Source organism: Mobula hypostoma, chromosome 20 (genome assembly GCF_963921235.1).
Source record: "Mobula hypostoma chromosome 20, sMobHyp1.1, whole genome shotgun sequence".
Taxonomy (NCBI): Eukaryota; Metazoa; Chordata; class Chondrichthyes; order Myliobatiformes; family Myliobatidae; genus Mobula; species Mobula hypostoma.
Genome location: NC_086116.1, coordinates 26,467,361 through 26,481,893, shown reverse-complemented (window position 1 = coordinate 26,481,893; position 14,533 = coordinate 26,467,361).

Genomic DNA, 14,533 nt, shown 5'->3' with positions numbered 1-14,533 from the left:
ATACTATGCAGAATAGGCTCTTCCGACTGAATTCCCAGCAAGCCACCCATTCAACCCCAGCCTAATCACAGGACAATTTACAATGAACAATTAACCTACTAAATGTTACACCTTTGGGCTGTAGGAGGAAACTACAGCACCTGGAGGGAACCCACACGTGTCACTGGGAGAATAAACAAACTACTATCAGAGGAAGCCAGGATTGAACTCTAAACATCGATGCCCTGAGCTGTAATACCATCACGTTAATAAAAAAAAAGTGTTTTCTTTTTAGAATTGAAAACCTATTTCTCTTACTCGTGGATTACTTGTCAGACTGGATTTAGAAATTTTCCAACTCTTGATCTGTGTTCTAGGAGGCGGGTGTATCCTTTTTGTTAGATGCTGCCTGTTACACTGGTGCCATTTTGGACAAGAATGAAGGTCTACCTCTGTCAAAACCAATTTTGGTCTTTGTCTTGGTGGTGTTCAGGGCTTCCCTCATCATGCCAGTACTTCCTCTCAGTGTTGACTAATGTCAGTCATGCAAGACCTGGATGAAGACTCAGGAATATTGTCGCACACAGTTAAAGGATTCCTCACTGCTGTTCCTGTAACAACTTCTTTTGACCAGTCAGAGTTGTTAGCCCTGAGCTGAACCCCCGAACCAGGAGGACCGGTGGACCACTCTTACTCTGGCCTCCAACCTTTGACCTGTTTGGTATGGGTGACCCAACCAAGAGTCAAAGCAGAAGGCCCTGACTCCAGCCAACATAGTTCGCAAGCCTCCAAGCCCTATGACAAGGAGCCATTTTGATAGGGTAGATATAACAGCAGTGTTTAGAAATGGCATTCTTGGGGGATCATCCAGTGGGGCCATATGGGCAGAACTTAGGAGTAAGAAGGAGGTTCACTCTAGAGCAGGGGTTCCCAACCTGGGATCCACGGACCCCTCGGTTAATGGTAGGGAACAATGGCATAAAAAATGGTTGGGAATCCCTGTTCTAGTGGGACTGCATTATAAACCCCACAATAGGCAGTGGGAACTGGAGGAGCAAATGTGTAGAGAAGTTGTACATAGTTCTAAGTGTACAGGGTTGTATTATTAGGAGATATTAATTTCTCCAGTATTGATCTGATTGCCCAGGGTGTTTAAGAACCTGGACGGGGTTAAATGTGTGAAATATATCCAGGAATGTTTCCTGAATCATATATAGAGACAGCTCTACTTGGAAGAGTATGATGCAGAATAGATCAGGGCAAGTAACTGAAGTGGCAGTCAGGGAGAACTTTACAGGGATACGTATCAGGAGGGCAAAGAGAGAGTATGAGATGGATCCAGCAAGTAAGATTAAGGAAAATCTCAGGACATTCTATTGCTATATTAAGAGTAAAAGGGTGGCTAGGGAGAAAGCAGGACCCAGACATCAACCGTAGGATGTGGGTGGGTTTTATAATGAATAATTCTCCTCTGTGCTTAATGAGGTGAAAATCACGGTTGCTCAAGAATTAGGGGAAATAAGTGGAGATGTTTAGGAGGACATTCATATTACTAAAAAGGAGATATTTGCAGCCTTGCAGTGCATTACGGTGGACGGATTGCCAGGGCCTGAATAGGAGCATCCTCGGATTTTGTGGGAGGCTAGAGAGAAAATTGCAGAGGCCCGTGCAGAGAGATCCACTGGAGAAATTCCCCATTGGAAAGCGACTAATGATGCTCCATTGTTTAAAAAAGAGAGGCAAAGGACAAGCCAGGTAATTATGGTTGGTCAGCCTGTCATGAGTTGTGAGGAAGTTATTGATGGGAATTCCGAGGGACAAGATCTATCAGCATTTGGACAGGCAGAGTATGATGAGAATTATCATGGCTTTGTGTATGGGAAGTCATGCTTGACAGAACTTTTAGAGTTTTTATAACAAAACATTTAGATGAGCGGAGGGCTGTGGATGCTGTGTATTTTGGACTTTAGCAAGACCTTTGACAAGGTTCTGCATGGAAGGTTGGTCTCAAAGGTTGATATTATGTTTTGTAACTTCAAAACATTAAACTAATCCTACTGCAGACAGTTCTTTCTTTTCCAACAACTATGGGCTGAAGAGCCTGTATTGTGCTGTAGGTTTTCTACATTTCTATGTTTCTAACTACTCCAGAATCAGAATCAGGTTTATTATCACCAGCCTGTTTCCTGGAATTTGTCACAACACTTCTTCAAGCAATTGGAGGCAATTCAGCACCTCCTCTTATACTCTGTCCCTTCTAAATAGCTGTAATGCAAGCAATCCTTGTAGGTGAAGCAGCTTTGAGTTGCATTTCTCCCAATTCCAACGATTCCCACTTTATCTCCACTACATTGCAGAAATGAAATGCAGATTGGGTGATCACTCAGTCTATTGGAAGGTACTTCTCTGATTTTTAGTTGCCTGTTACTTCCATTTTTCATCCCGCTCTCATTATGACCATCCTGCCTGACTGGAGGAGCAGTACTTGATCACCCATCTGGGAACAATGCAACCTTTGTGTCTCAATACCAAGTCCAAAAATTTCAGATGAATCCCTTTCACTTTTTGCTTCAGAACTGACAAGTCATGCTGAATGGTTTTCATGTGTGATATTAATTTTGGCTTTTCAGTCTGCAAGAAAACAGTCTGAAGTTGCTCTGATGGCTTGGTCAGCAGGGAAGCGAATCTGTGGAATTCATTGCACATGTGACTGAGGAGGCCAAGACGATGGGTGCATTTAAAATGGAGGTTGGTACGTTCTTGATCAGTCGGGACAATAAAGGTTACGGGAAGAAGGCAAGGGAGTGGGGTTGAGGGGGACAATAAATCACCCACATGGAATGGAGGAGCAGATTCACTGGGCCAAATGGCCTAATTCTGCACCTATGTCTTTTTGTCCTTTTTAAATGTATTTTTTTTTATGAATGCAAGACCTTGCTGGATATTAAGAACTTAAAGTACTGCAGGTCTACCCAATCGGTGAGTTGCTCGTTGGTGGAAAGATCAAAGGTGCTGAACTTGGTGCAATTGTGCTACTGCCTTCATCAGAGGAGTCAGTGTGCAAAGGCGGTATGCAGTCTAACAGCAAGTGACCATCTTAGTCACTTTTCTTGTGATCACAGGACCCTGTTAGACTTTGTTAATGTGGAATGTGGCAAGTTCAATTCATTGACGTATTGACGGCTGGCAGGGGAGAACAGCCAGGGGCTGCACGGGCTTGGTCATAGTGTGGACAAGGTCGTAAGCCGCAGAGCCGTCTGTTTACAGCCACCCAGGAAAGAGGCGTTGGAGTTGGTGTACTTCAGTGGAGGCAGTGTGGCGTGGCGTCCATGATGGTGTCTGTGCTGCTCCCTAGTGTTCACTCAGCAGAAGACAGGTTATATTGAGATCGACAACACATTTCTGCAACAAGGTCTTGGACGATTTTATTGGTATCTTATATGTGCTTGCTATCTTATACGTGCTATATGTGCCTTGTGCTGTGTGACTGTTCCAACCTGTGCTTCACAGCTTTAACATGTCCCTCCCTTTTGAACTTTTCTGTTCAAATGGATTAATGCTTCTGCTAAGACAAAATCTCCTCTGGCCGGTGGTGTTGTGGCACCTGCACCAGAGTGGTCCGGGTTCAAATCCAGCCAGCTCCTTGCATGCTTTTCATCCCTGCTGGGCTGAGCATCAAGCTAGCAACTCGGCTTCATAAAAAAACAGACAAAAATGCTAAAAGAACTGCAAGGTTGACACCCAGTGTGCCACAAGGTGTGGAAAGGAACACTCATTCATAAAGGAATATCTAGGGATCTATTCAGTCAGTAACATTATGGCTTGAATGGTGGATTTGCTAGTTTTACAGAGCTGAAGGACACAATTAGTAGGAACATGACCCGAGGTACTGTACATCCCTTTGAGCCTCCGCTACCAATCATTAAGATCGGGCTAAAGTGCAATCAAATCCATTTTCTGAGTTGTTCGTTCTCCATAACCATTGAATCCTCTGTGGTTGTGTTCATCCTCATCAGTGCTTCAAATTCTGGACTCCTAGAGCATTCCAAAACTCTGAACTTCAGTCTGCACTCTGGCACTGGAATCCAACAGGAGGATGGGAATTTCCTAAAATTCCATAGCACTTACGCTGGGATTCTATTCTTGGATCCTGCACCATCAGAGGATCTGCAAGTCTGCTCATTTGGATTTTGATTTTAGAGCTAAGAGAAAAAATATTTTTAAAATTTAAATTTGCAATAATCATTTTCAAGGGTTGTGATTAAAATTGATATTACTCACTTTAAAACATGGTTAATAAATCTTATGATTAAAAAAAAAATCTTAATTGATTTTAAATGTTCAAGAAGATAGAAAAGCCTTGACTACTTTGTCAATAAATTAGAGGCCGGGAGCACTCTGAAAAATGCATTGAACATGGCAACAATGCCACAGAGAATGGACTCTGCTTGAAGACTAAGAGTTGCCTTGTTAAGGCCCAAGCAGTGATCACCATTCCCAATACCGTCACAGATCCATCTGCAATGAGTCAAATGGAGAAGAAAAAGTCCATCTCCTCTTATCTCGATACCAGTTCATTCAACACCTACCTCAGCTTATGCTGTCAGCCAAGTTCTTCATTGCTCTGCTGGCTTGGCCAGTGGTGGAACCGCTGAGCCACTGTAGGTGATAGACAGTGAAGATTCCACAGACTGTGGTCTACGCTGTCGTTGCCTGCAGTGTTTTATCCAAATGGTATTGACCACTAAGGAGTTCTAATTCATCAGCTGAAAGAGAGAGTTCAGTAGTTATCAGTAAGAGGCTTCCTTCCCCATAAAGAAGTTGAAGCCACTGGTTTCAGTATTCATGTTCAGCATTCCCAGGGCCACGCCCCAAATGTTCAGACTGAACTGCTGTCACTAAAGGATATATCCTGTCAGTGGGACAGGAACAGCAATGGAGAAACCTGGGATGTTGACTGAAAGATACAACTCTGAAAGCATGGCATGTTGTTCACTACTTGGTGGAGCACTTTCCTAATCTTGGCAGAAGTTCTGAAATGTTATTGAGAGCTACACGGCAGGGGAACTGAGCTGGGCATGCCCTTGTCACGTATGAATCACTGTTTACTGGCTTTGTATTCCAAACTGATTTAAACTTCTCCAGCTGGCAAAGTGAGATTTTAATACATCTCTGGATTTTGGTCAAGACATCTGATCACCAGTCCAGGAACACGGCCACAATGTTATCATTCCCAGAATAAACTAAACAGTCTGCTCAGGCCTGAAGATATCTGAGGCAATTTTAAGCAATGGTATCATCTTCAATGAGTACCTCTCTTGTGCATATTTAAACAGATTTTTTGTCTTGGACACCACTAACAATAAAAAAAACAACATGCCAAAGTCTGCTGCAGCTGCCTGTGTTATCAACATCAAAGTGAAGTATTCAACGGGAAAAATTTTGAGTCTCAGTACATGTTTTTGCATATTTGGCTGACAAAGGAATGCACAGCTTTTAAATGGGAAAGAAGTGAAGCTGTAACTTAGTGGACATTTTTCAAACAACTCCTGTATGTCTGCATTGAATCATTATTATAAATCTCCATTTTCTTTGAATCTTCACTGCTGTTGCTTTCTCACATATCATTAGAAATTTCATTAGAAGCTTGCAAACATTTGGTGAGACATCCAAAACTTAGACAAACTTCTATAGATGTGAAATAGGGAGTATATTGACTGGCTGCATCACAGTCTGGTATGGAAACACCAATACCTGACAAAACATAGTGGATACAGCCCAGTCTATCATGGCTAAAGCCCTCCCTGCCATTGAGCACATCTATTACGGGTATTGTCACAGAAAAGCAGCATCCATCGTAGACCCCCAGCACCTAGCTCATACTCTGTTCTCGATGCTGTCATCAGGAGGAACATACAGGAGCCTCAGGACTCACACCACCAGGTTCAGGAACAGTTAATATCCCTCAACCATCAGGCTCTTGTACCAGAGGGAATAACTTCACTCAACTTCACTCACCCCATCACTAAACCGTTCTCACAACCTATAGACTCACTTCCAAGGACTTTTCATCTCATGTTCTCAATATTTATTGTTTATTTATTATTGTTATTATTCTTTTTTTTTCTTTTTTTTAAGTATTTGCATAGTCTGTTGTTTGGTTGCCCACCTTGTCGGTGAAGACTTTCATTGATTCTATTACGTTTATTGGATATATTGAGTATGCCCGCAAGAAAATGAATCTCTTGGCTGTATATGGTGAAATGTATGTAATTTGATAATAAATTTACTTTGAACTGAATGGTCTACTCCAGAAAAGTATTAGTTATGAAACTAAAATTCATCCTAAATCTAGTTCAAGTACTACTATTTTTTTTCCAACTCCAACCTGACCCATCATGGCCAAGTCATCATCGTAACAATCTCAGCAGGCTATTAATTTGTTTGAGGACAAAATTCCCAATTATTTCTGTGGAACATATGTGGTAATATTAAGCAAATCATCCTTACCCGGTTAAAGCATTGAACTGGACTGAGAGACCAGCCGGTCCTTATCTAAACCTACAGTCTATATTTTATCAACAACCTACAGCTGAGCCAACCCAAAAACAGCATATAGTGAGGTTCATTCAGGAAGAGGTCAAGTCTCTAAGGATACGTGGGAACCAATTAAATTAAAAACAAATCCTGAAATATTCCTCCTTTTAAAAGGGCCTTTCCTAAAACTCTACTTTCCCAAAAGACTGGTGCACAATCCAGCACCAATTTTTTGTATACATGAGGCTCACATGCACAAACTGTAGGTGATGCTTTTCATCAGGTAAGATGCCAAATCTTAGAATTCCCTCATCTACCTTCAGCTTTGTGCATTGAGACTTTAGAACCTGGTGCTCTAAGTAACCAATGTAAAATCTGTCCACTTGCTCTTTACGAAATGCCTTTTCCACAAGATGAGGAAACATAAGGTAAGTGACAGAAACCCAGTGTAAAAGCTAATGTTATGGGAATGTTCAGCATCGGTAGAGAGAGAAACAGAAGTTAACAGCTCAGATTGAAGGCTTTACATTGGAAATGTAAAGGTACAGAACTAAAGAAGAAAAAAAATCTATGGGGAGGAAAAGAGCTGGTCAGACAGGAGGTATTTCAAAGAGAGATTGAAATGTTTGTATGAAAAGTTTCTGTACCATAAAAAAGCAGATAAAACGTAATCAAATGTTTGATAGCAGAATGTGACAGCAGCATTCTTCATTGAGCACTCTGACAACTGAAAAATTAATTTCACAAGGGGACAAATACCAATCCTAATTTCTGCCTCCAAACTATCCACATTTTCCCTCAACCACTTTACCTTCCTTTTTGCTTTATGACTCAGCTGTTTTGGCAGCCAGGCACACAGAATGTGGGACTGCAGTTGTGATCAGAGTGAAACGTATTAGTGTCTAAACTGTATGATGTCCCAAAGTCACTGAACCATATGTTGAACAGTCTTGACAATATTAAATAAAATGCTTTCAAAGTGGCTGCTAAAATGAATTCACGGAACAAAATCAATAGTCACAAATTGCAATGGATGTATACCCAAAAGGATCCAGAGGCTAGCAGTTCACAGTAACACTGGCTTCATCTTCATTGGTGGAAGGTTCTAGACACAGATGCATGGTTGGGGTTCTGACTGCAAAGCTGATTATTTATAACCTCTGCCTTTTACATTCTTTGCATTGCTCCAAGAATTACTGCCGTGGGCATAAACTCTTTCAATAAGAGTCTCTTTCTCATCCTCTTTGTTCATTCCTCTGGCTGTGCTCGAGTCCTGAAGGGGACCAATATTAATAGGTTCATTTGGCCAAAGTAAAAGATGGCTTCACTTCAGCAAAGGGGAAAAATATCTCCTCCATCAATGCAGTTACAACATGTAGCTCGGTGACCCCAATAAGCTTTCCCCCAATTCATTTCCCAACCAATCAATCTGTAATTGATGAGCTCTTTAAACAGCATGGCCGGTTCTTGCTATTCAGACCTATATCCTGCACATAACCTACACTGTGTGTTAACCCTATACCAACTGATCAACTTGTCAGGATGGGAGTCAAACGTGTATTGCACAATTCTGTTCACAGAATCACACAAGTTCGTCTTTTATTATGTAAGGCATATCATAAACTATTGATCATCAATTGCAATTGATTCTGTTCAGAACAGGACCCATAGTACAATAAGACCGTGTGTGCAGTCCTCTACATTGGTGAGACCCATCATAAATTGGAGGACCACTTCGTCAAGCACCTCCGCACCATCCTCCACAAGTAAGACATTCCGCTGGCCAAACATTTTAATTCCAATTCCCATTCTCATTCTGATGTGCCATCCCATGACCTCCTCTTGTGCCAAGATGAGGCCACCCTCAGGATGGAGGAGAAACACTTTATGTTTCACCTGGGTATCCTCCAACCTGATGGCATGAGTATCGATTTCTCCTCCTGGTGAACAAATTTCCCACCCCACCTTCAGCTACTCCCCACTCTGACCTTTCACCTCTTCTCAACCTGCCTATCACTCCCCCTGGGTGTCCTCCTCCTTCCCCTTCTCCAATTGTCCACTCCCTTCTCCTATCAGATTCTTACTTCTCCAGCTTTTGACCTTTCCCACCCACCTGGCTTCACCTATCACCTCCCAGCTAGCCTCTTTCCACTCCTCCCACCTTTTTGTTCTGGCCTCTTCCCCTTTCTCTCTCAGTCCTGAGGAAGTGTGTCAGCCCAAAACATTGACTGTTTACTCTTTTCCACAGATCCTGCCTGACCTGCCGAGTTCCTCCAGCATTTTGAGTGTATTGATGTGAGCAATCAGATTGGTGGGCCGTTGTTTTACAACCTCCTTGAATTAGTTCACATAATTTTCGAACATGTGGCCAATGCTTCCTGATTAACAGGGCAGCACTGGCCATTGAGTACAAATCTTCATTTATACTGTTAATCTCCATCTCCACCAGAGCAACCAGGGCACACTTCAATGAATTCTCTCTCCATTGTTGAGATTTTCGGGATCATTTTGGTAGCAGTTTACATTCCACCTCAGGCCAATGTCAATCAGGCATTAGATGATCCAAGCAATGGGATCAACATGCACGAAACAGCATACCCTAAAGCCTTCACCATCATTTTGGGGGATTTTAACCAGGCCCGTCTTAGTGAAAAAAATCACTAAGCAATTATCATCAACGTGAACACGAGGAATTCTGCAGATGCTGGAAATTCAAGCAACACACATCAAAGTTGCTGGTGAACGCAGCAGGCCAGGCAGTTGTTAGTCCTGACGAAGGGTCTCGGCCCAAAACGTTGACTGTACCTCTTCCTAGAGATGCTGCCTGGCCTGCTGCGTTCACCAGCAACTTTGATGTGTGTTGCTTCAATTATCATTAACAGATCACTTGCAGTACCAGAGGAAACAACACACTGGACCATTGTTACACCACCATCGAGACTGTCTACCATACTATTCCACGCCCTCACTTCAGGAAGTCTGATCACCTGGCTGTACTTCCACTCCCTGAGTATAGGCAGATATTGAAAAGTGCAGCACCAGTAGTGAGGACCAAGAAGGTACGGTCGAGGGAAGCACAGGAGGGCTTACAGGACTACTTTGAATCAGTGGACTGGACTGTATTCAGGTGTTCATTGTGTGCCTACAAAGACTTGCTGTACATTCCCAAACCAAAAGCCGTGGATGAACCAGGTGTTACGTCGTCTGCTGAAGGCTAGATCTGTGGCATTTAAGTCTGGCGACCCAGGCCTGTTCCCGAAAACCAAGTATGATTTGTGGAGGGCTATTTCAAGGGCAAAGAGACAATTTCAAAAATGGTTGGAAGTGACATTGGATGTATGACAACTCTGGTAGGGTTTGCAAGACATCACTTCCTACAAAGCGAAACTCAATTACATGAAAGGCAGCAATGCTTCACTACCAGATGAACTCAATGCCTTCTATGCCCACTTTGAAAGGGAGAATATAACTACAGCTGTGAAGATCCCTGCTGCACCCGGTGGCCCTGTGACCTCTGTCTCAGAGGCTGATGTTAGATGGTCTTTAAAGAGGGTGTACCTTTGCAAGGCGGAAGGTCCCCATGGAGTACCTGGTAAGGATTTAAATACCTGTGCCAACCAACTGGTGGGAGTATTCAAGGATATTTTCAATCGCTCACTGCTACAGGTGGAAGTTCCCACTTGCTTCAATAAAGCAACAATTATACCAGTGCCTAAGAAGAATAACATCAGCTGCCTTAATGACCATCGCCCGGTAGCACTCACATCTACAGTGATGAAATGCTTGGAAAGGCTGGTCATGACTAGACTGAATTCCTGCCTCAGCAAGGACCTGGACCCATTGCAATTTGCCTATTGCCACAATAGGTCTACAGCAGATGCAATCTCAATGGCTCTTCACATGGCCTTAGACCAGATATGTCAGGATGCTGTTCATCAACTATAGCTCAGCATTTAATGCCATCATTCCCACAATCCTGATTGAGAAGTTACAGAACCTGGGGCTCCGCAATTAGATCCTTGACTTCCTAACCGGAAGAGCACAAGATGTGCAGATTGGTGACAACATCTCCTCCTCGCTGACGATCAACACTGGTGCATCTCAGGGGTGTGAACTTAGCCCACTGCTCTGCTCTCTCTATACCCATGACTGTGTGGCTAGGCATAGCTCAAATGCCAGGTATAAATTTGCTGATAATACAACCATTGTTGCATTGAGATGGAGATGACAGGGCATACAGGAGAGATGCTAACTAGTGGAGTGGAGTCACAGCAACAACCTTGCATTTGATGTCAGTAAGACAAAGGAGTTGATTGTGGACTACAGGAAGGGTAACAGCACATACCAATCCTCATTGAGGGATCAGAAGTGGAGAGAGTGAACAGTTTTAAGATCTCTGAGAACCTAACCTGGTCCCAACATATTGATGCAGTTATAGAGAAGGCAAGACAGCAGCTATACATCATTAGGAGTTTGAAGAGATTTGGTATGTCAACAAATAAACTCAAAAACTTCTATAGTTGTACCGTGGAGAGCTTTCTGACAGGCTGCATCACTGTCTGGTATCGGGGAGGGGGGCTACTGCACAGGACTGAAAAAAAGCTGCAGAGGGTTGTAAATTTAGTCGGCTCTGTCTTGGGTACTAGCCTACAAAGTACCCAGGACATCTTCAAGGAGCGGTGTCTCAGAAAGGCAGCGTCCATTATTAAGGACCTCCAGCACCCAGGGCACGTCCTTTTCTCACTGTTACCATTAGGTAGGAGGCACAGAAGCCTGAAGGCACACACTCAGCGATTCAGGAACAGCTTCTTCCCCTCTGCCATCCGATCCCTGAATGGACATTGAACCCATGAACACTATCTCACTTTTAAAATATATATTATTTCTGGTTTTTGCATGATATTTAATCTATTCCATATAATACTGTAATTAATTTACCTATTTATTATTATTATTATTTTATTTTTTTCTTCTTCTATATTATGTATTGCATTGAACTGCTGCTGCTAAGTTATTAAATTTCACAACACATGCCAGTGGTAATAAGCCTGACTATGATTCAGATTCCACCTAGAAACATAGAAAACCAAGAGCACAATACTGGCCCTTCGGCCCACTATGCTGTGCTGGATAAGTCCTTACTTTAGAAATTACCTAGGGTTACCCGTAGCCCTCTATTTTTCTGGGCTCCATATACCTATCCAGGAGTCTCTTAAAAGACCCTGTCATATCCGCTTCCACCACCGTCACCGGCAGACCATTCCATGCACTCACCACTCTCTGCATAAAAAACTTACCCCTGACATCTCCTCTGTACCTACTTCCAAGCACCTTAAAACCGTGCCCTCAGATGCTAGCCATTTCAGTCCTGGGAAAAAGCCTCTGACTATCCACATGATCAATGCCTCTCATCATCTTATACACCTGTATCAGGTCACATTCCATCCTCCATCGCTCCAAGGAGAAAAGGTCGAGTTCACTCAGCCTATTTTCATAAGGCATGTTCCCTAAACCAGGCAACATCCTTGTAAGTCTCCTCTGCACCCTTTCTATTGTTTCCACATTCTTCCTGTAGTGTGGCAACCAGAACTGAGCACAGTACTCCATGTGGGGTCTGACCAGGGTCCTCTACAGCTGCAACATTACCTCTCGGCTCCTAAACTCAGTCCCATGATTGATGAAGCCCAATGCACCGTATGCCATCTTAACCACAGAGTCGACCTGTGTAGCAGCTTTGAGTGTCCTATGGACTCGGACTCCAAGATCCCTCTGATCCTCCACACTGCCAAGAGTCTTACCATTAATACTATATACTGCCATCATATTTGACCTACCAAAATGAACCACTTATCTGGGTTGAACTCCATCTGCCACTTCTCAGTCCAGCTTTGCATGCTATCAATGTCCCGCTGTAACCTCTGACAGCCCTCCACACTACCCAGAACACCTCCGACCTTTGTGTCATCAGTAAATTTACTAACCCATTCCTCCACTTCCTCATCCAGGTCATTTATAAAACTTCTGATATAGATTCATAAACCTTCAGTCCTCCAAGAAGACCACAATCTTGTCATCGGGTTTGGAGGCTTGTGTGCCTCAATGACCAGAGAGCTATGTTGGCTGGTGTCTGGTCCTTGTGGTTTGGCTCTTAGTAGGGTCACCCATGCCAAAAACTCTAAAGGTAGAGACCAGACTAAGAGTGGTCCATTAGTCCTCCAGGTTCATGGGTTCAGCTCAGGGCCAACAACCCTGACTGGTCAAAAAAACTTGTTATAGAAACAGCAAAGAAGATCCTTCACACAGACAGAGATGGAGGAGCTTCATTTCTGCCCTAAACAGGCAGTAAGTTAGTATGAACTGTGACAGGATCCTGATTACCCCTATGAACTGTGCTTCTAAAGAGAGAGAGAGAGTTGTTCAACACAAGCACCTTGTTATTAAGAGAGAGAGAGGCAAAGACTGCTTTGAGATGGTGCTATGGTTTCTCTGCAGCATGTTTACACTTTTGCAAGGACACTGCCAGCTTCTGTGTTCCAACAGAGAGAGAAGGGAGGAGCTATTTGATGGACAGCTGGTGTTCAGCACTACAGTATTTAAACCAGCGTAATTGCTTGTTTCACAGGACATGGGACACACAGGTGCACAAGGGTGTGGTGAAGTTACCATTATCCCGTCCAGGTGCCCACGAGTGTGGGACTGAGGATCGATTTTGAGGGATCGATCTGTGATCGTTAGTGCATGAAAGAGCGACCTTGTGAAGTCTGCTAGTGTGTCTAACCCTCGCCTGGGTTGGTAGACTATCACTCGAAGACGGTGCTCTTAAGTTGGTCACATTTGGCTAACTTAGAAGTTTTGGAGGACAACAGGAAGGTCAACGGCATCGGCTCGAACAACAACAACACCTCTCTCTCTCCAACACTACTCAACTCAATACCACGAACTGAACTGAACTTTACTCATCACCGTAAGACTGTATCCATTTACCCCTAGGCTTGAAGAAGCTTGGTTTCTATATTTCCACACTTATGTACATATAATCTTTGCTAACCTGTTTGATATATCTGAATTTATATTACTGTATTGCGTAGTTACTAATAAATACCATTAATTAATAGCAATACGAGACTCCAAAGTGTTTTCTATTTCTGCTGGTTCTTTAACCCGTCATGGGGTGCGTGACAGAATCTTCAGTCTTCCTTGCATTGACTCTGCAGAGACTGGTGAATACTCTGCTCCAGGGAATCTATCATACTGTTCTCTAAGCAATTTTTGTCATCATCATTTTTGATATTGATGCAATGATATAAGTTTAATAAACACAAGAAAGTCTGCAGATGCTGGAAATCCAGAGCAACACTCACAAAATGCCAGAGGAGCTCAGCAGACCAGGCAGCATCTATGACAATGAATAAACAGTCGATGTTTGGGGCCGAGAACCTTCATCAGAACTGAAAGGAAAGGGGAAGACACCAGAATAAATGATGGGTGTAGGGGGAGGAGGAGGCTAGCTGGAAGGTGATAGGTGAAACCAGGTGGGTGGGAAAGGTAAAAGGCTAGAGATGTCACATCCACAGACTCGGTAATGCAGTAGATATGGCAATTGTGCTTGTAAATATGCATGTGTCAGCTAATTATCATTTCATTGTGATAGTATTTAACTCCATACTTGTTGTTATGGTCCTTGTCAAGACTTAGACACGGCAACACTTCGCTGCCTGTTTGCATTCCGCCTTGCCTGAGAAATTGCACTGTCGAGTCTATTGACTCTGAAGACTAGCGATACAGTATTCATTTTATTCTTGGTTGTTCTTTTCAGCCGTAGTGTAGGCTTCATTTTCCATTTGAGAGTTTTAGGTAATGGCCCTGTTTGACCTAGCATTTATAGTTTTCTTTTCCCTTTAACACTGTTCGCATTAGAGTCTGTGAACTATCGACCTGCTTCAGTGTCTCTCACTCCGCACTTGGGCCATATCCGCACCGGGTGACAAGAGAAGAAGGAATCTAATAGGAGGGGGCA